The sequence below is a fragment of the Montipora foliosa genome, chromosome 5 (genome assembly GCF_036669935.1).
Source record: "Montipora foliosa isolate CH-2021 chromosome 5, ASM3666993v2, whole genome shotgun sequence".
Classification (NCBI taxonomy): domain Eukaryota; kingdom Metazoa; phylum Cnidaria; class Anthozoa; order Scleractinia; family Acroporidae; genus Montipora; species Montipora foliosa.
Window position 1 is genome coordinate 22568316 of NC_090873.1, and position 7751 is coordinate 22576066.

The following is a 7751-nucleotide window of genomic DNA, read 5'->3' on the forward strand; positions in this document are numbered from 1 at the left end:
GTATTGTCACCCGCAAATTTCTTTATTCCCGTGGGTCCTGACATTGACTGTATTGACTCAAGCTTTCAAGGAATGAAAATGCAAATAAACTTTGTTCTCATAGGATATGGTGCTTCAAATAGTTTGTGGCTGGACTTACAGAAGCCAGTGAAATTTAATTATTAGCATCTGAGAGAAAACAGTCGTGTTGGGAGACTCAGGGGAATAAAAATCCTATTTACTAATAAATGCAGCATGAATGTGCAAAAGTTTGTTTACTACGGCTTGCATTATCGCATCTTTCAATGCTTTCTGGCTCTGCGAATGTGTTTTTGAAGTTTGTCAACACAAAGCAGGCATGACTGTGATTGGACGTGACTGAGTCAATGCAGTCATGTCGGGACCCAGGGCAATAAAGAAATTTGCGATTGACGAAACTACAGTCTTCCATCCCGGTAAGGCTCAATTTGTTATCAATGGTCGAACCCTGAGGTCGCTTGTAGGTCTGCTATTGAGTTGATGGTGGGTTCAGATGAAAGTTCAATCTTCGTCGACTGATTGTGATGTAGAATTGTGACCGTGGAAACATTTTATCCAGGAATATTTGACTCAAATTGGTGGCACCTGGGAATTTAGTCTCCAGCCTTGGGATTTTATTATAACCATTGACAACCAAAAAATTGAAAAAGGGCTCAAATTGCATCAGATCTGGAAAATAACCACACAGGAAGGAAGCTATCCACAATGGCAATAAGGTGGGCTTTTTAATGGAGCCTTTTTTTCATATAATTATCTTTTTAAGCTTTTTATCGGGATTCCAATACAAATCCTTATATTTTTGTCGGTCATGCTCACAGTTAGCTTGGGGTGCCTGTGGAACCCCCAAAAAATTGGTCACACTACAGACTACAGGATCACTTATTTCGATATATTTGAATAAGCACAGATGAACTTTCATTCGTTTTTCGCTTGGCTTTAAAAAGATTGCTACCAGTTGTATTCTAACGGACATCATCCGTGTAACATGCAAAATGACTGTAAATTTTGCAAACGGTGATACTCTACTGGCAAACAAACAAAACATTTGATATATAATGCAGGTATGTTTGTTCCGTCCGTACTTGCTCTGTTACATAAAATGTTCCCATCCTAATTCAAATGATTTTACTCATTAAGGGGGGCAGTCCAAGGCAGTTTAGGCTTCAATGGGTTAAATTTAAACATCAAGCGTGTTTTTGCATGTTTAAAATTTTAATTTTTATGTTTTTTTAACTTAAACTGTATTTAAGCATGAAAGAAATGTGAGGTGAAGTTTATAGATGAACTGAAGAAATGGTTCTTGCACTTGCTGGATAATTACGACATTAATTGCTTAAATTGTCTGGTAAGTGTGAGAATCATTGCTTTAATTTGTATTAGTTTAAGCAATTTGGGACGTTTTCTGAGTTTACATAGCCTCACCAAGACACCAGGAGATTTTGGAGAAATTGAGACTTTGAGAATTCTCCCAAATCATCACCTCCCCTTTTCAATGTTGTTTTAGCCAGGTAACTTTAGAACCACATCCCATTATCAAAGACGGAAGTGGGGTCTTTCAAGGATTTTTGATGAGGATTGTAGATTTAAGTTATTAGTCGGTGGTAAATCCTTGGATACCTTTTTCACTTGCAACCAACTCTCATGTTTAGTCTGCATTTAAATTAAAGTCTTAGACAAGTGCTGTTGTAAATAGGATAGAAAATATGTTTCTTTTCATGATTTACTAGCCTTGATAAAATGGAAGATTGCCACCAGTGGCAAAATTCTACCAAAATTTTGAATTTACAATCGTCCTGCAATGTAGCACCACAATTCAATCACAACATCAAGATTCCTTTGGTTTGAAATTTTTTTCAGGGTTTGTACAATGAAACAACCAGACATAAGTGGGAAAAGTGTTGCTTGACCATGAAAAAGGAAAGCCCTATAATTTTGTTCCAATAATGTTACATTTCATTTAAAATTGGCTACTGGGATCAAATAATCATTTCTCTTTTTTCTTCAAATTTTTAGAGTGCAATATTAATTATTATTTTATTAAAAATTGTAAAAACGTTCACTGGCTATATATTATAAGTTAAAACTTTCGAGCTTTCGGCTGTCAGGCCTTCAATGGATATGAATGGAAAAAATGACAACTACAATAAAAACAAAAATAGGTGAGACTAAGTTCTTCTCGTATCCACAAGACACTAGAATCATAGCACACCGCTTCGATAGATCATGCAGATAACAATTCAAGGCTGCTCCCTAATCAACAATCTATTCTTTTAAAAAAGACCAATTAGTTTCTTCGACACTTTTATGTATATATAATTTCCCGTTTTAATATATTCTTTGTATAGTCTCACCAATTTTTGTATATATAATTGTAGTTGTCATTTTTATCATTCATATGCACTGAAGGCTGTATCCTGACAGCTGAAAGCTCGAACATTTTAACTATATATAGCCAGTGAACGTTTTTACAATTTTTAATATGTTTTGCCTTTCCTGGTGAAATCTTTGAAGGATCTTTAAGGATCTGCAAGGATCTTCACGAAGATCTTTGTGAGGATCTTTGCCAAGATCTTTAAAGATCCTGGACAAGATCTTTATGGATCCTCAAGGATCTTTAAGGATCTTAAAACTTCTTGCCAGGATCCTCAAGGATCTTGCCAAGGATCTTGATGGATCTTGAAGGATCTTGAAGGATCTTCAAGGATCTTCAAGGATCTTGCCAAGATCTTCAAAGGATCTTGACAAGATCTTTGCAAGATCCTCTAAGATCTCAATAAGATCCTTAAGGATCTTTAAGGATCTTCCAAGTTCTTGTGAAGATCCTTCTTTTATTATTAAGACTTTTGTAAGACTTTGCAAGATCTTCAAAGATCTCTGCAGGAACTTAAAAGATCCTCAAAGATCTAGCCAAGATCTTCAAAGTTCTTGTTCAGATCTTTAAAGATCTTTGCAAGATCTTTGCAAGATCTTCAAAGACCTCTGCAGGAACTTTAAAGATCCTCAAAGATCTTGACAAGATCTTCATAGTTCTTGTTCAGATCTTTAACATTCCTTAAAGATCTAGATAAAATCCTTTAGGATCTTAGCAAAGATCTTTCCAAGATCCTTGAAAAGATTCCTCAAAGATCTTTGAAAGATCTTGACTGAATCCTCAAGGATCTTTAAGGATCCCAGCAAATATCCTGTTGGGATCTTACCAAGGATCTTTGCAAGATCTTGATAAAATCCTTGAAGATCCTGAAGGATCTTAGCAAAGATCTTAGCAAGATCCTTGAAAAGATTCCTTAAAGATCTTTAAAAGGTCCTCAATGAATCCTTAAGGATCTTTAAGGATCCTAGCAAAGATCCTGTTAGGATCTTAACAAGGATCTTTGCAAGATCTTGATGAAATCCTTGAAGATCCTGAAGGATCTTAGCAAAGATCTTTAAAGATCTTTGCAAGATCTTCAAAGATCTTTGAAGGATCTTCATTGAATCCTCAAGGATCTTTAAGGATCCTGGCAAAGATCCTGTAAGGATCTTACTAAGGATCTTTGCAAGATCTTGATAAAATCCTTAAAGATCCTGAAGGATCTTTGCAAAGATCTTTGCAAGATCCTTGAAAAGATTCATTAAAGATCTTTGAAAGATCTTTACTGAATCCTCAAGGATCTTGAAGGATCCTAGCAAAGATCCTTGAAAGATCTTTTCTATTAAAGATCTTTGAATTCCTTTTAAAGATCTTTAAAGATCGTTAAAGAATCCTTGAAAGATCCTTATCTTTAAGGATCTTTGACAGGTCCTTGAAGATCTTAAAAGATCCTCAAAGATCCTGTAAGGATTTTCACCAGGGTTGGCTACGGTTCCTCTATTTTTAAACATACTATTTTATTGCTTAACACTCTACTCGTAAAATTTAAAGATTTAATTTCGAGCACAAAACTTTTAACTTTTGAGGCATTTTTTATTTAGAACGTAATGTTGACAAAAGCATCAAAATCAACCACTGCATTCCCCATTTTGCGCAAATGCTCAGACACGGGTAACGACTACTTTAATTGGTCAGATGTATTTCACATGACTCAAGGGAATGTAAGCACAAGGGAAAGGAAAAGGAAAAAAATGCTTGAGCTTGTGTCGCTAGTGAAACCAGGCTCTTGAGGACAGGTACAAAAAATTGTCATCAATGTGTTAAATGGATGACAGTGAAAGAGTAAGGAAAACTAATTCCAGTTTTGGTCCTGGTTTTCATGCCATATTCCATGTTTTCCAGATAAAAAACTAGCATAATTTTTGATATGACTTGATGTGTTGAGGTGTTGTAAAGAATAATAATTATTAGTGGATGATTTGAGTGACTTGATTGTAAAGCACCATTGATCATAATTATGCACAATTTAATTTGCACCATAGCAATATTAACTTATTGACTCCTGGGGGTTCCCCATTGATGAGTAAAATCATCTGGTGTTAGACAAAGTAAAATACATACAAAGTATGGCCGGTGTAGGCCAGATTCGGGGTGAACGGGTTAAACATAATTAATAAAAATAATGTTAATTATAAAAATTAATTTAATTTATTGCAAACAGCCGGTATGCTTGGCTGGGTAATTAAAAACTATTAGTATAAATACACAGGTGATTATACAAAATCGCACGCTCTCATTGGCTCGCTATCTCGGATTATCAGCCGATAATCATCTCAACGGACAAAATGGCTGCCAGTAGTCGTTTTGCCACTGTAAGTGAAGATGATTTTCGCGTTGAAATGTTTTTTTTTTCTCTTTTTTGAAATAATCACCTGTATATTTATACTAAAACAATTATTCGCCTCAGGCTCAGTGATTATCGGTGAATATTCACCTCGACTTTGTCTCGGTGAATATTCACCGATAATCACTTCGCCTTTGGCGAATAATTGTTAATTGTTATACATTGGTGTCACCAGCTCGATTTTGATTGGCTATAAGCACGCAGCTAATTCTTCCTTGCTCTGTTTCTCTTACGTCATACCTACAAACAATAGATTTTATATATGTAGAATTGACGTTATACCTACAGACAATAGTTTTATGCATGCAGAAGTGACGTCACCTAACACACTAACCAGCAGTTTGATCAGTTTTGTCATGGCGGAGCTCAGCTCAGGAATATGCATAATAAAACAATTATTGAATTCGGTTTTCGCATGTTAGCGATAATTATCAAGGCCTCAGTTTGTGTTATCCGCCTCAGCCTTCGGCTTCAGCAGATAACACAAACTTTGGCCTTGATAATTATCGCTAACATGCTCAACCTCATCCAAGAGGTTAGGGTTAGGGTTAGGGTTTAGGGTTTAGGGTTTAGGGTTTAGGGTTATAATAATTATTATCCTCAGTGTCGGTGGCTTATGGTAGTAAATATCAACCACTAGCCACCAACACTGAGGTGAATAGTTGTTTCTATAGTATATACTAAACCAGTGAGACAATATAACACAGAAAGATGAGTTGACCTCATTTATTCCTGCACCGATTACAATGTTTTCAAGCATAAATTCTGTGGGAGTTGCTTGGAGGTGAATAGCAAAGGATATGCGCACTTCAGTTCAGTAGCCAATCAGAAAATCCCTTTGATGCTGTCCACTGTTTTAATATATACCGGTACTCAAGGTGCATATTCGATGATAGCTTACCCAGTAAAGCAAACAATTTGAAAGCCAGATAGATCAATGTTATTGTGAATAATAATAATCATAATCATAACCATAATGCTAAACTTTTGGTATTGCTGTCCTATTGCAATCCAGGGTACCATTTCACCAAGGGTGATGTTGATATTCGTGTAGCAATCCAAATTGTATGATATTATTAGTTAAGAATGACCTCTTCCAGAAGGTCATGACCGTGAAGCATTTAACTCTGGTTCAGAGCTGGAGTTTTTTTGAGTTCAAAACTTCCCTTATTTGGATGCAACGTAGCTCGTGCATTTTCCTGCGCATGCAGCTTTGATCTTATTTTTGTCCATATTTGGACGTAAAAAAGCTGTCCTAAACGCGCAGCTTTGTTCCAAGGAAATGAGATCCAAGTTACATGCTTCAAGGTCATGTGCTTCTTCCTTTACATTTGTACCTCATGTCGTCTTTGAAGCTGTCTTTGCTTCTTCAGAATTACATTTTGTGTTCCTGCTTTTACATTTTTCTCCTTTCGTTTTCTAGAGTAAAAGTAAGTCTTTATGGCTCCTGGAGAAAATTAATATTGTATAGGTGTTACTAAAATATTACATGTACATGTAGATGCCATGTAATGTTCTATTTATTATATAAAGACCAATAAAATACCAAACCATTTCAGTTTCCTTTTCTTCACAATGTCATAAAGGCAAATCCTAAAATAATGGCACATAGAATTATACATTTCAGAAAAGGCCAGCTTTAAACATGACAACAAAGGTAGAGATGCCAAAGGCGCCACTGCCAAAGGCAGTGATTTATCCTGAAACCATAACAACGGTGATATTTTCACATGCATGTCACCTGGAATTTCATCGGTCTTGATAACATGTTGTCATCACTCCCCCAAAAGTAAAACACCCCGGTAATCATTAAGTATTCTTACTTGCTATTATGTATCCTTGTGTGCCTTTGTCTGTGGCGCGTATCCTTTTCAGTATTTTGGTGTTTATTTCTTTGTTCTCATGAGATGTAAACGGTTTTCTATGAATTATAAATTACATCAAAGGTAAGTTTATTCATATGTCTGTCTTTTTTTTTTTTTAGGGTTTAGATATTGCAACTCATCAGGTGACACCCATTTCTGGTATTACTTAAAAATACATTTTGCTTCGTTTTCAAACAGGAAATAGATGCTGAAGTACCCAAGATCCCATGATTTCTCTTCCAACTCCAATACCACTTGGTGAACAGCTCTCTAGTGACAGGAAATAGTAAAAACTTAGGTGAGTTTCTGTGGTAACACCTAAAGGAAGTTATGGTCAATTGCTATTCATAGTAATGGATCGTAATGCCTGAAGGACCTCCTAAGCTTAAGGAAGCAAAAATATTAAGGATACAGCTCACACATTTTCAATATATTTTGAGCTACATGCAAAATGGCGGCCAAGCATGAAAAAGTTTTTTCTCCTGACCGTTGTTGACGTAATATGAGGTGTAATGAAAATTATTCTAAAGGAAGTATCAGTCACTTTTACTGTGTTTGAAAGAGTAGAAAGTAGTCACTTGTTATTCTTTTTACGTTCAAGGTCAATCAGCTTGCCATTGTGTATTAAGCTCTGTTGAGCTTGATGGCTTTATTAGAAATGAAAAATGAACAAAGTACTTGGAATAGCCATCCTGTTTATTATAAAATAAACACAGTAACTGAATGGACCGAGAATCATCATAACGCCTACCTCCACTCTTCTGGGTACTTCTTTTGTTTTGCCTTGGCCTCTCTTATCAATGTCGTTGTCACTTGCTAGAGTTGAGTTTAATTTCTCCATGATCTGTTGGTTTTGCGATTGAATGGTACGCAATAAATTAGTTAAATTGCTTTCAGCGGTTGCTTCTTCATTATTCCCTGACGAAGGATTTGGTCTTAGACTTTCACAAAACATATTAGGTGCTTAAAAATTCCAGAAAGATCGATCAGGTATGAAAACCAACTATAGTGACAAAAGCTACCAAGAAATGGGCGCCAAGAAGCGTTCTAGAGTTAGATTTCCCGCTCTTTTGTGTACATATTCCATAAAAGGAATTACTTGTATGAGCCTTTT